Source organism: Columba livia, chromosome 15 (assembly GCF_036013475.1).
Source record: "Columba livia isolate bColLiv1 breed racing homer chromosome 15, bColLiv1.pat.W.v2, whole genome shotgun sequence".
NCBI lineage: Eukaryota > Metazoa > Chordata > Aves > Columbiformes > Columbidae > Columba > Columba livia.
The window spans coordinates 6,098,855-6,114,308 of NC_088616.1; the positions used below are offsets into that span (position 1 = coordinate 6,098,855).

Below are 15,454 nucleotides of genomic sequence, written 5' to 3' on the forward strand. Positions count from 1 at the left end.
TCAACTCTTATTTTTTTCGGAGGTGTGAATAGATATTGAATTGTGCCTGAAATGTATGTTTGTTTTGTCACTCCTGCTGCACCAAGGGATTGTTTTCTTGGCAGTTATTGTTAAATAAAAACTGCCAGTGAAAGAGTTGAGCTGGAGGAACATATTTGAAAGATTCCTGCACAAGTCAAACTCGCTTAGCCCCTTAATCCCTTACATTGGCAGTTGAATCCAAGAGACGTGTAGTAGTGCACAGAGGAGCTATAAACAAACAAAGCTTGAAGCTCTTGGCACCTTAAAAAACTTACTTTTTTCTCATAAACACATTGCAATAAAACAATAGCTACTGAACATTAGTGGAGAAAGAAATCAGCCATGAGAAACTTGAACTAGGTGGCCTTCCAATTGTGGGGGTGAAGCACCAAGAAAAAGGTTGAGATAAATCCTGCAAATACTGTCTGAGGTTTTTGAGGACTTATTAATAGAACATAGTGGTAGAACACATGCAGAAAATGAAATTGGTTGATCATTTGAATGGTAGAATATTTGTCTTACACACAGAGACACTCAATTCCCTGCAATTTAAATAGCTTGCTTTGATTACACATTATACTACCACTGCCTTACCACCTTTTCTTAGCCCATAATTGCTCACATTCTGCAACCTTTTTGCTACAGAATATGGGAAAGAATTAAATAAAATTAGATGTCACATTTTTAAAGTGCAGTGATGACAGCAAGGATTCATTCTCATAATTAAGAACATTTCACTGTGAATAGTTTGAGTATCCTGTTAAAAATGCAATGTGAAGAACTTTTGTGCTGACTTAATGATGCATATGCCTAAAAATGAAAAAGTAGCAATTGAAATTGTTAAGTTTTAGTGGATTGAAACTCTACTACATTAAAAACATTACAGTCCTGTAAAATACAGACCAAGGTAGAAATACTATGTAAAACAGATGGCAAATGAACAAATTAAAATTCTTTGGCTGGCTCCTTTATACATGTAAAAGGTATTTATTGGTGGGAACAACTATATCCTTCTATGATAATTTTTTTAGCAGGTGGGGTGGATAGGTAAGGAATTAGGAGAAAATTGCAGAAGGAGATTAAACAAAATTAAGTTGTTTAAAAGTGAATCTGCCTGTTAGCTTTTATACTTTAGTTTGCCTTTCTTTTGATTTAGCATCCCATGCATTTCCCTTTCTGAGATCTGTGATTTAATTCTACTCTCATGATGCTTTTAAACCATTTTTTAGATCTTAGATTAATTAACTGGTTAATACCCACTGATGAACATGTTGGAAAAACAGTTTATTGGTTTTCTCTGTTTGAAATCTAATTGTGGATGCCTAGGATGCACCATCAACCTAAAACTTTTAGAGCGATGGGAGTACTAGTTTGCCTTCTTTTTGCTCTCTCTTTTGAGGTAAGATTGGCATGAGACAGAGAGGGAAACAGGTGAAGTCCTGTGGTTTAGCAAGTGTTTTCAGTAAGTAGAGAAGGGCTTGCCTGAAGAAGTAGATCAGATGTCACACCAGAGAGGGGGATTCTTTCTCATTATATTTAGAAGCAGTAGAAGGAAAAGCTCTAGAGGATAAGATTGATATCTCTGGGAGCCTTACAGGAGTGTCTTAAACCTCATGTTACTTCCCTATGTATGCTTAGTAAATTCTGTGTGGGAAAAGGATTAGGTGTTGTGCTTGTGTAACTCACTTCATTTGTATAAACCTACTCCTTGGAGAAGTTAGTAAAACATATTCTGGTGTGCCTGTGAGGTGAGGATTGCAAAATCATGTCCCATAAGAGTGTATACTATATGCAATCTTGTTAGCAACGAAATTTAATAAATCCCCTGTCTCCAGGCTTCCCCAGGTGACTTTGCATCCCAAGTTGCATCATTTTCAGAGCACAGTGCACCCTCCACACAAGTTCTGCAGGGCAAGGAGAGGCTTCCTCTGTGCACCCTCCTCCTCTCTGCCTCCTGAACAGGCTGGGAACTGGAGGGCATGAAGATGACAACTTTCGGACATTTATTTGCCTTTATAAAGTGGCTCTGCTAAATCAGTGGCCTATCTGAACAGTTTGCAGGTTTACTTAAGTCTGGAAGCAACAGAGATGGCAGCATTATTTCTAAATCAGTCTAACTCTATATTGTATGAGCATAGTAGTGAGGTCTCTGATGGCCTGGGATCTTCTGCATCATGAATTATCCTAGAGGTATCCAACATCTCATAATGCCAGTTGATGTCACCTCTCATAAGACACAGGATTTCATTTTGTTGTTGTTGTTCTGACAATGGTCCCCATGGAAGTCAGAACCGCCAGAGAGGTGTTAAGTAGCCTCTGCAAGAGACCGAAATCCTCCCGGGCAGCTCATGTGCAACACATGCAACAGAACACACACATGCCACAATGTGTGATTAATATACCATAATGTATCAATCATGTGCCCCACTACTATCATTTCTAGAGACCAGAGAAATTATGATTTGTTGTCTAAGTGCGAACTAAACAGATATTCCCTATTTATCTTGCAATACTTAGAAAGCCCTCAAGTCAGAATAATATTTTAATTGCGTGTTTTCCATCCACATCCAAGGTTTGTTCACTGTTTTGCATTCACACATCATAATTTTGTCCTAGAATTCATGGGAGACTTAGTTTCACTTGAAGTGGGAGTAAATCACACTAATATCCACTGCCGTTACATTGTCAAAGGGATGTAAAGCAGTATTATTGTAGTTGAACGTTACGTCCATTTCCTTGTTTCAGCTCTCAACAAGAAACATTCTCTTCTTAGCTAAAAGGATACAGCAGGAAGTGGGGACCAAACTAACTTAGATTAATGGAAATGACAGTAGCCCTTTTTGTTACATGCCTGACTTAAGCCAGGAAAGAGAGGAAAACTGCTACTAGTTTTCTAAGCAATCACGTTCCCTGGGATGAATGTATTACTACCTCATTTTATATTATCACAATGCGTCTGCAAGAAACAAGAAACAAAGGTCATGGGAGGGACCTGTAATGTGTTTAAAGAAACTGTGGTTTGGTGTTCAAGCATATAGGACAGCTCTTTAAATCCACTTAGGATCTTCCTACCTGCTGGGTAGCAATCCAGTGCCATTGCTAAAGGACAAGGAAGCTATTTTTTGAGTCTTTAATCTGTATATTCCACCACATTGATTTTCATTGAAGCGAGCAATATCTTTCCTTTCATGAAGGATTACTTTATAAAGCACTCTTAAAATTTCTGATCTTGATATTTTGGTAGTGCTGACCGCTAACCAATATTTATTTTATGAATAATATATTTTAGTATGGATATTGGAATCAAATTTAGTATGAATTATTATTAATAGTATATTTCAGCATCAAAAGCAATCACTAGTACTGTATTATTTGATGTTCTGTGTTTCCTTTACCATATAAAAGCCTTCTCTGTGCATGTAGAGTTACATTATCTGTTTAAAAACATAAATACATAAGTTTTGGTTCTAAATATTTCACTTTATGTCTTTTGTCCTACATTTAATGTCACAGGCTCATTGCAAAGTGACCATGTTTTGCTTTTGACAAATTCAATTTATATTTTTAGAGCAAGTGTGTGATGTAGCTGTTGGTGATGCTGGAAATTTCAAAAGCCAGCTTCACAAATGATTTTTACAACAGTTCCGTGAACTCACAAGTCAGTGGCTGGTTCTTGTTTTTATGGAAAGAAATAACTTAAGAATGTGTTCACGCTGAGCTTTGGAGGGGGAGAGGAAATCAAATGCTTTTATGATACTTTTAAAAAGTAAAAATGGCAGTGTATGGAAAGTAGATTGTTATACAAACGAGAAATTTGAGAAGGCTTGTAGAAAGGTTGCAGTAAGTGAAATAAAGGAAGACAAATTTTGCTCATAGAAGTTTGGACCAGCAGTAGTTCTGGCCATGTAGACTTGTACAATATCTGTCACAGCAAAATTACAGTCATTTGATGAGGACTTCTAGATATTCCTATAATATTAATAGCATTCTGCCACTAAGTCTGATCATATGTATAACACTTCTCAATAAAATACTTTCATACAAAACATGCCCCCAAGGATAAATACAGGAATATACCATTCTGCTTCTGTCCTGTGTCTAATTGAAAAAGGATTAACCCCATTATCTCTGACTCAAGATAGAAATGTGCAGTGTTCAGGGTCATTACTGTAACTCATATTGTCTCCTTAAAGTGTAACCTTAAACATATGCAGAACAGATGCTGCAGAAAAGACATTTCTGATACAATAGAAGTGACAATTTGGAAAAAAGTTATGTTTACAGTCTCTTCACTACACCTACGTTTTTTTGAGCCCAAAACAAAAACAGAGTATATATCGGTGACACTTGCTTTTGGATAGAGAATAGCTTTCATAGACCATCAATCTTATTTCAGAAAGAGAACATTCATCAAGTTTGTGTACAGACCAAGGCATTGCTAGGGACCTATAGACTTCCATGGAATTTGTAGACTCCAGATGTACACAAGACATGAAGGGTAAGATGCTGAGAGGGGTTTTTTTTGAGTGAAAGTCAAGCAGATTTTTCATGCTTGCTGCTGAAAAGATAGAATGGCTGCAATAATTTTACAGAATCAATAGAAACAGAAAAGCGTATCAAGGAAAATGTTTCTGATTCTAGTACTTTCTAGTAATCCAGCAGTGATAACTAATGGCTTTAGAGCTGCCAAATATGGACAATGCTGGATGAAGATGTCATTTTTAGCTGTCTTTTTTGATGAAGGGCCCACAAAAAGAGAAATTCAGTAGTGGCCATCAAAGTTAGGATTTTTCTTTGGATGAGTGGTGAAAAACCAAAAAGGTACCAAAGAAAGAAGTCAGGCAAAGGATAGGACTGAGCGATCTGGCCATGTGAGCTCAGCTGGGTGTCTGATTCAATCCATGCACTACGTATAGACTAGACCATCTGAGTCTCTGGCTTTTGGCTTTTGGTAACTGGCTAAATAGTAATAAAAGTGAATTCACAGGTCCTGGATGTGCAGTATGGCAGCTGTAGTGGGTCACTTGCTCTTTTTGGTCCGTGCTTTCTTTTAATGTCAGCGTGAAATTAAGATCTCAGACCCAGCATATTGAAGGAAGAAAGCAAGATGGAAAGAGCAATTCCTTTCATTATTTTATTCACTAATTGAGCTTAGTTTCCACCATAGCTATTTTGGTCCATTAATTTCTGGCTTCATGCTCCCCTTGTTTACAAGAAATTATCTCAACACAGCTGTTTGGTTTTTTGAGCAGACATTTTTGGTTTGGGCTAATTCAGTCTTTCTGTCTTCAGGTTTTGTCAACTTCAGTAAAATGGCTTTATCCATCAGCCTGAAGTTTTGTTTCCTTGGGTAACTAAAGTAGATTTCTCTGTAGAACAGGAGCTATAGAAAACAGTAGTGGTGTTGTCTTTATTTCTCTGTTACATAGTTGCTGTTCTAATTCGTTCTTTTTCCCTCTATTTTCTTGATAATCTCCAGGAAACTGGAGCAAAAACAATATAAAAAGTCAGTTTAGAAACATATGAAACTTACTTTATATTCCAACATAAATTTTAGCACTCTGCCTTTGCTTGAGAAAAAATGTGGAGGAAGATTAAATTTACTGTGTATACTTAAACATACCACTTTTTTTAACTGAAGTAGTTGTGCCAAGAGCGTGGTTGTTTGGTAAGCAGCATTCACATGCCTGCAAACTGCGGTGGCAGAGGAAACACCCTACATCTTAATCTCATATGCAGAAAAAAAAAAAGGGTAGAGAGAAGGGCAATAACTTTGTGCCGTTTGAAAGTAGCAAGTAGCTAAAGCTCCACTAAATCAATAGATTTCTCTTCTTGTCCAGAGATTTACACTGTTCTTGTGTTCTTGTGATATATTTCCATTATTAACAATGCTATTGTGACATAAAATTCAGTGGTTATATGAAACAGCATAATGTCATTGTCCACAGATTCCAGATGTAGGGAAAATCGAGCTCTACAAATCTATATTTTATCTTTTATAATGTTCACTAAAGCTTTACAGCAGGCTTAATCAGTTGAACATGAATTAATGATGGTTATCAAACAAAAAATAATGAATTCCAAATAAATACTTATTGCATAATTGAAGTCACAAGAATTTTCTATGAATAAAATATATTTGTATTTACAATGCATAAATTCAGTTTTGACACTGTAGGCCATAAACAGCTTTCTGATGGAAGTATTGATGAGCTATGTTAAATTAGTAATAGTGTGAATACATTTCTTAATTATGTCACTAACTTTGTGTGCAGGAATGTTGTTTAAAATTAATTGGGTGCCATTTATTTTGTCTGTCCTAGAATAAGAAAATGGTGGTTTGTTTTTATTTTTAAACTGTAATATGTACTCAGGAGTCTCAGTTAATGACAGAATAATTCAAATGAGTGTTTGTGTGTGTGTGTGTATGCAGGGCATATGATGCAGTTTACTTCTGCTTTGCTAAAGACAATTCAGATAATTTTTTCCTTGATTAAATAATTAGCATAGATTCACATGTGTTGCCAAAAACCTAAATATGCTACTCTGGACCTTCTTAAAGAGCAAGACAGAATATATCAGAAAGCTGCATGCATGTTGCAGCATTAACAGAAAAAGTCTTACAGTTTAAAAAAAAAAAAAAAAAAAAAAAACCAAACAAAAAGCTAAAAGTATAATTTGGGGGAACTCAGGGGTCGTTCTGGAGTCAGCAAAGTCATCCTGTGCAACTGAGACCATCAATTCTCTGGCAATATTCAGCATTAAGAAAAGGGAAGCTTCAAAAGAACCACAGCTTTGCTGTGTACAGGTTTCTGTGAGATTGTGCTATGCCCTGTAGTGATCAGGGACTTACTTTGTGACTGAGTTAATGTGGGATCTTTGTAAAACACATCTTCTTTTTGCACATCAGTTTCCTATTTATAAAATGAGAATAACTCTCACCTACACAGCTGGGGCAGTGTGAAGTTTATATAATGTTTTTAATCCATCAAGCTGAGCAATCCTCAATCACTGCAGTGTTTTTGAACGATGATTTGAGTGCTTCCAGTTGAATTAGCATCACACATTTCAGTAAACAGCATGGATGGGAAATCTGCTTTTTAATATATGTTGAGCATAAATCACATCCTACTTTGAAAGCAGTGTTATCACTATTGCTATCCTGATCTGAGAGTCCTCATTATGGATCACAGTAAAATCCTCCTGGTAAAGAACTCCGGAAAAGAAACAGATAAATAGAAAAGGAAGTGCAAGAGCATGACTGGCAGAAGCCTTAATGTGTCAGCCATCTTATTATGTTTTGTTATTCTTCTTTTCCTCAGCAAATGGGAACTTTAAGGAGGTAATTGTAGAACAAATGAGCATTGTAAGAGGGAGCCAGCCCTAAGTAAAAAGTACAAAGTGGTAAGTGTTCAACTAAGATTGTTTAAAAATGTTATTGAGGTGGGTAAAAGAAAGCTGGAGGAGCACAAGGCAAAGACCAATGGGTGGGAAACGAAGAGAGGCTGGGATGGTGTGAGCAAGTGACAGAGAAGTGCAAAAACCCCTTATATTTGAGACAAGAATAATCTGATGGGATAAGCAACCTGAAGAATGTTGACTAGATCTTATGTCAGCCTACAATGGTATCAAACTATGGGTGACAGAAGGGATGTACGTATGCCTTTGTGAGCTTTGCAGAATCAGTGATATCCCACACTTTCTAACTCAAGTGAATAAATAAGGGGAATATTAATGCAAGGATTAATTTTCCTTATTGCCCTCCTACCACTCACAAAGGATTTCTGAAGTATGAAACCATGTCAGAAAAAATATTTGAATGAAGGGCAGAGTGAAAAAACGTGATCCATAGAATCATTTTGGTTGAAAGAGACCCTCCAGGATCATCAAGTCCAACCATAACCTGACCTAACTCTAGCGCTAACCCATGTCCCTAAGAACCAGGTCTTCTCAACCTTTCCACCTGCTTTTGCAGCTCTAGTACCAGGCTGAGCAGGTCATCCACCTGCTCACACCACACACAACTGCTTTCTGTATTACCACCCCATACCAATGAAAGGCTCTAACATGCTCTGCAGCCTGAGGTCTGTGTGGCTGCATGTTCCCGTGGCAGCTCTGTCTGAGTTGCCGCCTCCTTCCTGCTGAGTGTGGAATACTTACCTTTGCCCCGAGTGGATACCATAGTCAGCTCCTTCTGCAAGGGTGCAAACAACCAAGTGAGATGAATCACTTGAGCTTCCCTGCCTGCGCAAACTGCTGCGTTAACCACTTCACCTCATTTGCTTTCCCTGGTTGCCTGCACTCCCTAGGAGGGCATTTCAACCTCCCCCAGTAGCTCTTGGCAATGCTCCTTGAGGGTGGGTCAGCCCCTCTCTCAAGATCAGTCATTTTTCACAGCGATTCTCTGGGCAGGACCGGGGCTCCGGGGTCTCTCCCTCGCCTCTCCAATCCATGCCCAGCCTCAGCTCTTCCCGTAGTCACTGCTGTGCAAGTCGGTTCAGTGTGTTTAAATCTCCCGCGGTTGCTCTGTAGGCACTGCTGCGCCTGTTGCTGACTCAAATGATTCTACGATGCCAGGATTTTAGTACCAAAGCATAAGAGGTGGCAAATGAATAGCGTGCTAATTTCCATCCCTATGTAACTCCCAAGTGCTTAAAAGCTCCGACTGCAGAAGGAGGCAGGGCAACTGAGCAATGCCATGCAAAACGAAAGCTATCTTGATACAGAACATTAGAATATAATCAAAAGCAGCTGCACTTTGAATGCCCATCCTAGATCCAAAATGAAAATAGCAGCTCCATTTGCAATAGAATAAAGCCTTAAACCAGTCCTATGTAAGAGTGCGATGTCAGCTCTCATTACAGACTTGGTCTTCTGCTGGCTTGTGAAAAAAGGTACCAGGGCCACTGAGCAACTGCCAGGCTAAGTCAAATCCCAACATTTCTAAGAAAGTCCAGTACTATAAAGCTTAACACTAACAATAGCCACAAAAAGCTGTCTGAAAATGTTATGAATGACTGAATGTGCACAGTTGGACACCTCAGGACAGTGTCAGTGAGATAGATGTGTAGCCAAAACAAGTACCTTAAAAAATGAAACAAAATCATTCAAAATATCATTCAAAATATTAAATGAATCAACACTTTTTTCTGTAATGTACTGCCAAGGGAATAACTCTTTCCAAATCCGTGGTACACCCTCTTGTGGAGTGGTATTTGGTACTTCATCAGGCTGCATGTTCCTCTTATCAAGATCAAGAGAATTCACTGCACTTACACTGAAATCTGAATAGGTTCACACCAGCAGAAGTGCTTCTGATTTATGAGAATTGTGAGTCGAGTACTCAAAGCAGTAGAGCACCCTCTGTAGAAACGTTGAGATGCTTCAAGTCACAATTCTGCCTTTGCTCTATCAAGAAATTTTCAGCACTGTTCTAAGTAATACATCTTCTTGAGAAGCGATGAACTTTTTCATCTTGCACATTCAAAATTTGCCAGGAAAAAAGAAAGGTAGTGTGGTAGCACAGACAGTATCTCCATGTTTTTCTTCCTTTTTTGTATTTTATAAATGTTGTTTAAAGGTGTGAGTACAAATTATAGACCTTACATGCTTCATCTTTATGTTCCACTAGTTAAGAAAAATTCAAAAACATGAAATTGAGATAGCCTTTTTTTTCTTTTTCTTGGAATAGTGACAAATTAGAATGAGGTTTACAGTGCTGCTTAGACTCTTGATCCACCTAGTCCTGGATTCTGACAGAGGCCAGCACTAGATGCCCAAGAGGAAGATTGGAGAGCCTCCCGCTCAGCAGTTCTAGTAAAACCTGTTTTCCAAATAAATATTTTCAACAAAAGAGCCAAACTAACATGTAGAAATTGCTTCATTTTTGTCATAAAATTTGCAACATTTAGGTCTGTCTTAGGCTGAGGACAAAGAAACTGTAAGATTTTTCACTTTATTGCCCCTATTTCATCAATAGCAGGAATAGGTCAGAATAATTACAGTACATCGCATAAAACTGTCTGCTTCCCTACTCCACAACTTGATTATTCTGTATAAATTTTCAACTGAAACTGTAAAATCTGCAATATTTATACTATGGCATGAAGCTGCAATGATGTGAAACCTCTCTATTTACTTATGCTATTTCTGTCCACAAAAGAAGTGAGATTTTGTGTTGTTTTGCTCTTCACAATCTGTAAGAAAATAACATAGATTTTACCCTTCACAAATCCATTTTACTGTAGCATGTTATTTCAAAGTTACATAATATTTTGATCTTATACCCATGTGAAAGAACCATTAAAAACAAAACCCAGCAGTATCTGTGGGTTAGATTTTTGAGGAGAAAAATGACACGACACAAAATATTCCTTAGAAGAATTTAGCAAGAACACCACTATTTTAGGACTTGAAAAGAGCAAACTTTTACATCCTTGTGGCAGTGCCAGTTGTGTTCTGTTTTTCAAATGTTGTCAAAAATTATAAAGCATAAAAGCTTTCAAGCACTGAAGATTAATCCTCCCTCCCAGAAAGATATAGATTGTAGTCAAATTCTATAAACCTCATTTTGCTTCCAGCTACATATTTTTAAGTATAATTCTGAAGCAATATCAAAAGCAGATGGTGCAACAGCAGCATTGAAAAAGCATTTGGTGTATTGTAAGTGTCAGGTTAGAATTCACAACCTGATGAATTGCCCACAAGTTCAGTGCTAAAATGGTGCCATTTCTGTTTTAAAATAACTAAGTTAGAAACTATTTTCAGAACTAGAATTAAAGTAAAAAGAAAATAAATAACCCATATGTCCCTTGTTGTCTTTAAATATTTAAGTGTCAACTGGAGTTGTGAAAGCAACCATTATGTGTATCGTATTGCTCTAAAGCTTTCCATTTGTTCAGAATTTTCATGCTGTGTGAGCAGGGTGTTCGAAGGCCTTTGCAGCTGGTATTGTCAGCATATACAGTAGACTAGAGTTTTACATAATACTTCAGGAGCAAATAAAATCAGCTTTGAAATAAACTTTGTTTTAAAGGTAGCAAATTCTCAACAATACCACTGGCTGGAACTGGAGAAATCTTCCTCAGATGATGGATAAAAATTGACCTTTCTAATTATGACATATGCCAAGTGCTGAAACCATTCATATTTGTTTCCTCACAACTATGAGACAACACAATGCTATTTTATATTTATATTCAGGAGAAAAAAAATTAAGACTTATTTCATACTAAAGATAAGAGGAGACAGCTCCCATTTAGCTGGTATTTCCCACAAAGAAATTTGAGGGTTTATACCTATATTTCAGTACCAGATGATTCATGGAGCTGACTTAGAAGCTAGGAAGACAGGGAGCTGTAAGAATCTCTGGAATAACAAGTTTCCAGAGAAAAAGAAACTGCTTATTCCAGAGTTTCTCTGCTCTCCTTGTTACAGAGAGAATCCCCCATTGGCAGCTCAGCGGCAAAAGACCTGTGTGGATTTACCATCTGACAGCACCGGTTACCTTGTCGATGACAATGCAGCCAGGCAGCGTCTTTGGGAGGAGAGCCAAACATTGATTTCTTTCTGGAGCTATGCTTGGAGCTGCTCCTTGGCAGCCTTGTGAGTGTTGGGAAACTTGGAAACGCAGAGCAGAGCTTGCTTCTGGATGTACTGCTATGCCGGAGCAGATGCTTTTGTAATGGCAACCAGCACACTGTGACATTTGTGTGTTCAGTGCCGGTGTCACGGGTCTCCGTGGGGTGGTGGTAATGAGAGCATGTGAATCCTTAGGCTGGCTTTACTGAATTACTTTGATATTTCAGTTGTGCCTTTGCTTCTCCCCTGTACTGTCCTTAGGTGGCTTACCTCTAGGTTTTGGTTTTTATTAGTCAGATTCTGACTTGGAAATATACTTCAAAAGAGGGAGATATCTACCTCTGTTGCTTTGGACACTATTATCAGCAGTCTGGTACTTGACTTATACAAAGTCACATTCAGTAATAAAGCTTCCAAATCAGTACTGTGAGTTTGGTGCATCTTCATTGTGAAGTGCAAAGACAGCAGCATTGCTGTCACCAGGTGTATCACAGGGACAGGTGATGAGATGAGGTCTTTCTGCTAAGAATATGAGAAGCTTCCTCCTATATGCTTTTGTATGGTTTCCAATATGTTGACCCACAGAGGTGCCAGCTGCTTCTCAAGAGACTATAAAAATGAGATGCCTAGCTAGAAGTGTTTCACTGCATGACAGGTTTATGGCTATAAACATGCTACATGGGCACGTTCTTTGGAAGAGATCCGAAATGTTATTCTGAAAAAAAATATCCAATTCTGAAGTGAGGAAAAGACAAAAGGGGGTGCTCTTTATACATGAGTGTTTTTTTTTTCATCTGCTACAAAGCACAGCTGATCTTTAATCAAAACTTCAGTGAATTTAATATATACTGTAGGCATTTTAGTACCTACAACCTTATTTCTTGCTTGTTTTCTTGAAACAAAGAAACCTAGGATTTTTTTTAAATGAAATGTAGTTAATGTGTTTTCTGAGCTTGGGAGTGTGATGCCATCAGGCTGCTCTGGGTGGACATGTGGGGAGATGTTTCCCATCTGTCCTTTAAAAACACTGGCCCTGAGTATCCACCCTGTGAGCAGGTGCCTCTCTCAGGTCAGTGTCGATGCCAGACACTGGCAGACACTGCTCCTGGGGATGGATGGAGGCTCTTGGGTTGTGACCGTGGCATGTAGTACAGCAGGGGTATCAAACTCATTTTCAGTGGGGGCCGCACCAGCCTCTCAACTGCTTTCAAAGGGCCGAATGAAGTTTTAGGACTGTATAAATGTAACTAGTCCTACATTTATACAGTCCTAAAATTGCATTCAGCCCTTTGAAGGCAACTGTGAGGCTGACATGGTCCCTGGTGAAAATGAGTTTGACATCCCAGTAGTAGAGCATGTGTTACCTCAAAAACTGCTAACTGGGAAAACCTTGTGTTTTCTCTTCTTTCCTCTGGGCTAAATCAATGTTTTTCTAATTGATTAAATGTAGCCTTAGCAGAAAAGTTGAAGATTGTCTACATCTTCATGTTATTCAGAGCTTAGTATTTAAATTACTAGTAGTGCTAAGCAAAGGCTTAAGGAAGGAGATGTTTTTAGATGCTTTACCTATTTGCACCTAAAGCACAGCAGATTTCTGTAGTTCGAATTGGCACCTTGGTATGGAGGGTTTGGCTGACTTCAGCTGTAAATGCGTTGAGCAAGATACCCAGACCCACTATCATAGGACTCGCCTTCCAAATCCCTTTTTTGGCTTCAGGAGTTAAAGCAGAAGTGTGTAGAGCTACCTAATGTGCAACTGTGAGCTAATAAGAGGTTTTGCATATACGTGCAGGAAAGGTGACTTTCTCTTTTGCAGTGAGACTTGACCTGGGACTACCAAGGACAATTATTGTTAAGGTCTTTGTGTTATGGAAGGAATGATCAAGTAGTATGATGTTGGATTTGTTTGCTTTTAGCTTATATAGCTGTAATATTTTATGGAATCCTGATGTTCTAACCTTTCCTGGCCTTCTGAGGTTAATGTTGAAAAAAAAGTCAGCATTTAAAAAAGGCCTGAAAATTTCCAAGTGAATTAAGAGGTTCTTCAACTGATAAGGAAATGTATAAAGGTTTGGGGATGTTTTTGGGGAGATCTGTAGCTGTTTTCCCTTGATACTTTTGGTATGTTTGTGGTGATGAAAAATTTGCTGTCTGACAGCTGATGGGCAGGTTGATGCAAAATGAGTGGGCAGAACTGATACCGTATTCCAGAAAATCTGGCTGGTGTTAGTTGTCATCAGCACTGTGACCAGAGTCAAAGGGGAGAGCGATCAAAGCAATTATCCTTGATACTCTTCTGCTACCTGAAGGTCCTGGAGAGGGACACAGCCATTTGCTATGCTCAGTCATGTCTTGCAGCTGCTTTCTGGTAAAAGGGGTGACCTTTTGGGTTTTTTTAACTGGTGAATAAAAAAAGAAACGGGGTTTATGCCCTTACTGCTCTCAGTTGTGATATGCTGCATTCTTTCTTTGGATGTATTATTTCTTCAGATGATAATAATAGGTGATATCTAAATACAGGTTGATTCTGGAGTCCAAAATCAAGGGAAGATGATACTTCCTAATACACTGGCCCTATCGCAAAATGAAAATATTGAGGCCATTTTACTGAACTTCTCTACACCAAGTGTCTCATAGCCTTACGTGCTAGGGTTAGTTGCCTTGGAAACAAGTGACTGCGCACACGCAGCACGCAGAAGGTCCGCAGCTTGTGGACGTGGCCCTTGGGGGCCCCATTACAGAATTTCTTATGTTTAGGAATACTTTGTAACAAGGCCCCTGGTGTCACTTATTAGCAGTAAAGTGTACAGCAGCCTTCATCAGCATCAACTACCAATTTGTTTCTTATGGAAATGAATCCACTTTGATGGCGTATAAGATTTTTTGGAGATTTTATGCTGGAACAGAATTCTCACTTGCTCTTTTTACGCTGTCACTTGACACACGCTTCTCTAATTTGCGTACTTTTCTATTCATTATATTGATTTCGGCCTTCTCGGTGAAATGAAGTAACGACTTGCAAGGGGAAGGTGGGCAGAGATGGAGGAAATAATTTTATATAGAGGCATTACAGCATTGGAGTGAAGCAATTTTAATCTTCACTGTCTGCCTAATCTGCTTTCATTTTAGAAAAGTTTCATGCCTTCATCTTTTCTAAATATTGTTTTGTTTTCCTTTAAAATGCAAGCTAAAACATTAACTTTTAAGGGAATGCCATCTAAATGAATGTATGCCTGTTTGACTTTTTTCCATTATCACATAGGAGGTACAGAGGTGAATAAGATATTTTAAAGGCTATAAACTAGCCAGGTATCTGACATAGAAAAACCTTCAGTTACAAGGCAAGTTCTAGACAAAAACCTCAGGTTTAGGGGTACAGATGGATCTCAGTTTTGGTTTCAGTTTTGGATTTTTTGTGCTGGGGGGAGGGGGTGGATTGGTTTATTTTGCTGTAATTATTGCTTCATTACCCCACAAATACCACAATGATGCCTATAAATTGTGGTGAAATAATTGCTGAAGACTGAATTAGCAAACAAAAGTGAATAAGGGAAAGGGAAATGAAGAGAAATAGTATAAATACTATGATTGTGTCCTCTCCCAAAGGGAAAAAAAAAAAAAGCAGCAAATGAGAATAACTTCCCAGAGTGTCCCAAAGTCAGTGAAGAGAATGATCGCAGTGGTAAGGAGGACGTCAGACAGATCTTCTCTGATGTACTGTGGTCTTGTCAGGAGCCAGAGCGTGCTGTGAACTGGGGATTCAGGCTGGTCACAGCTCCCCTGTCAGACTCCAGATGGCAGCCCAGGAGCTGCTCTTGTTCAAGATCAGTTACTTCTTCTGCCCCAGAAGCCC

The 15,454-nt window shown here is 38.5% G+C and overlaps 1 long non-coding RNA gene across 1 annotated transcript in view; it reads left to right on the forward strand.

Moving 5' to 3' along the window:
• LOC110363257 (uncharacterized) overlaps positions 1-7,418 on the forward strand; it is a 70,036-nt gene extending 62,618 nt beyond the window's left edge. The window contains exon 4 of the long non-coding RNA XR_002421200.2: positions 7,344-7,418. This is a non-coding gene — a long non-coding RNA (uncharacterized LOC110363257). The remainder of the gene's footprint in view (positions 1-7,343) is intronic.
• The last annotated feature ends 8,036 nt before the right edge of the window (positions 7,419-15,454 follow it).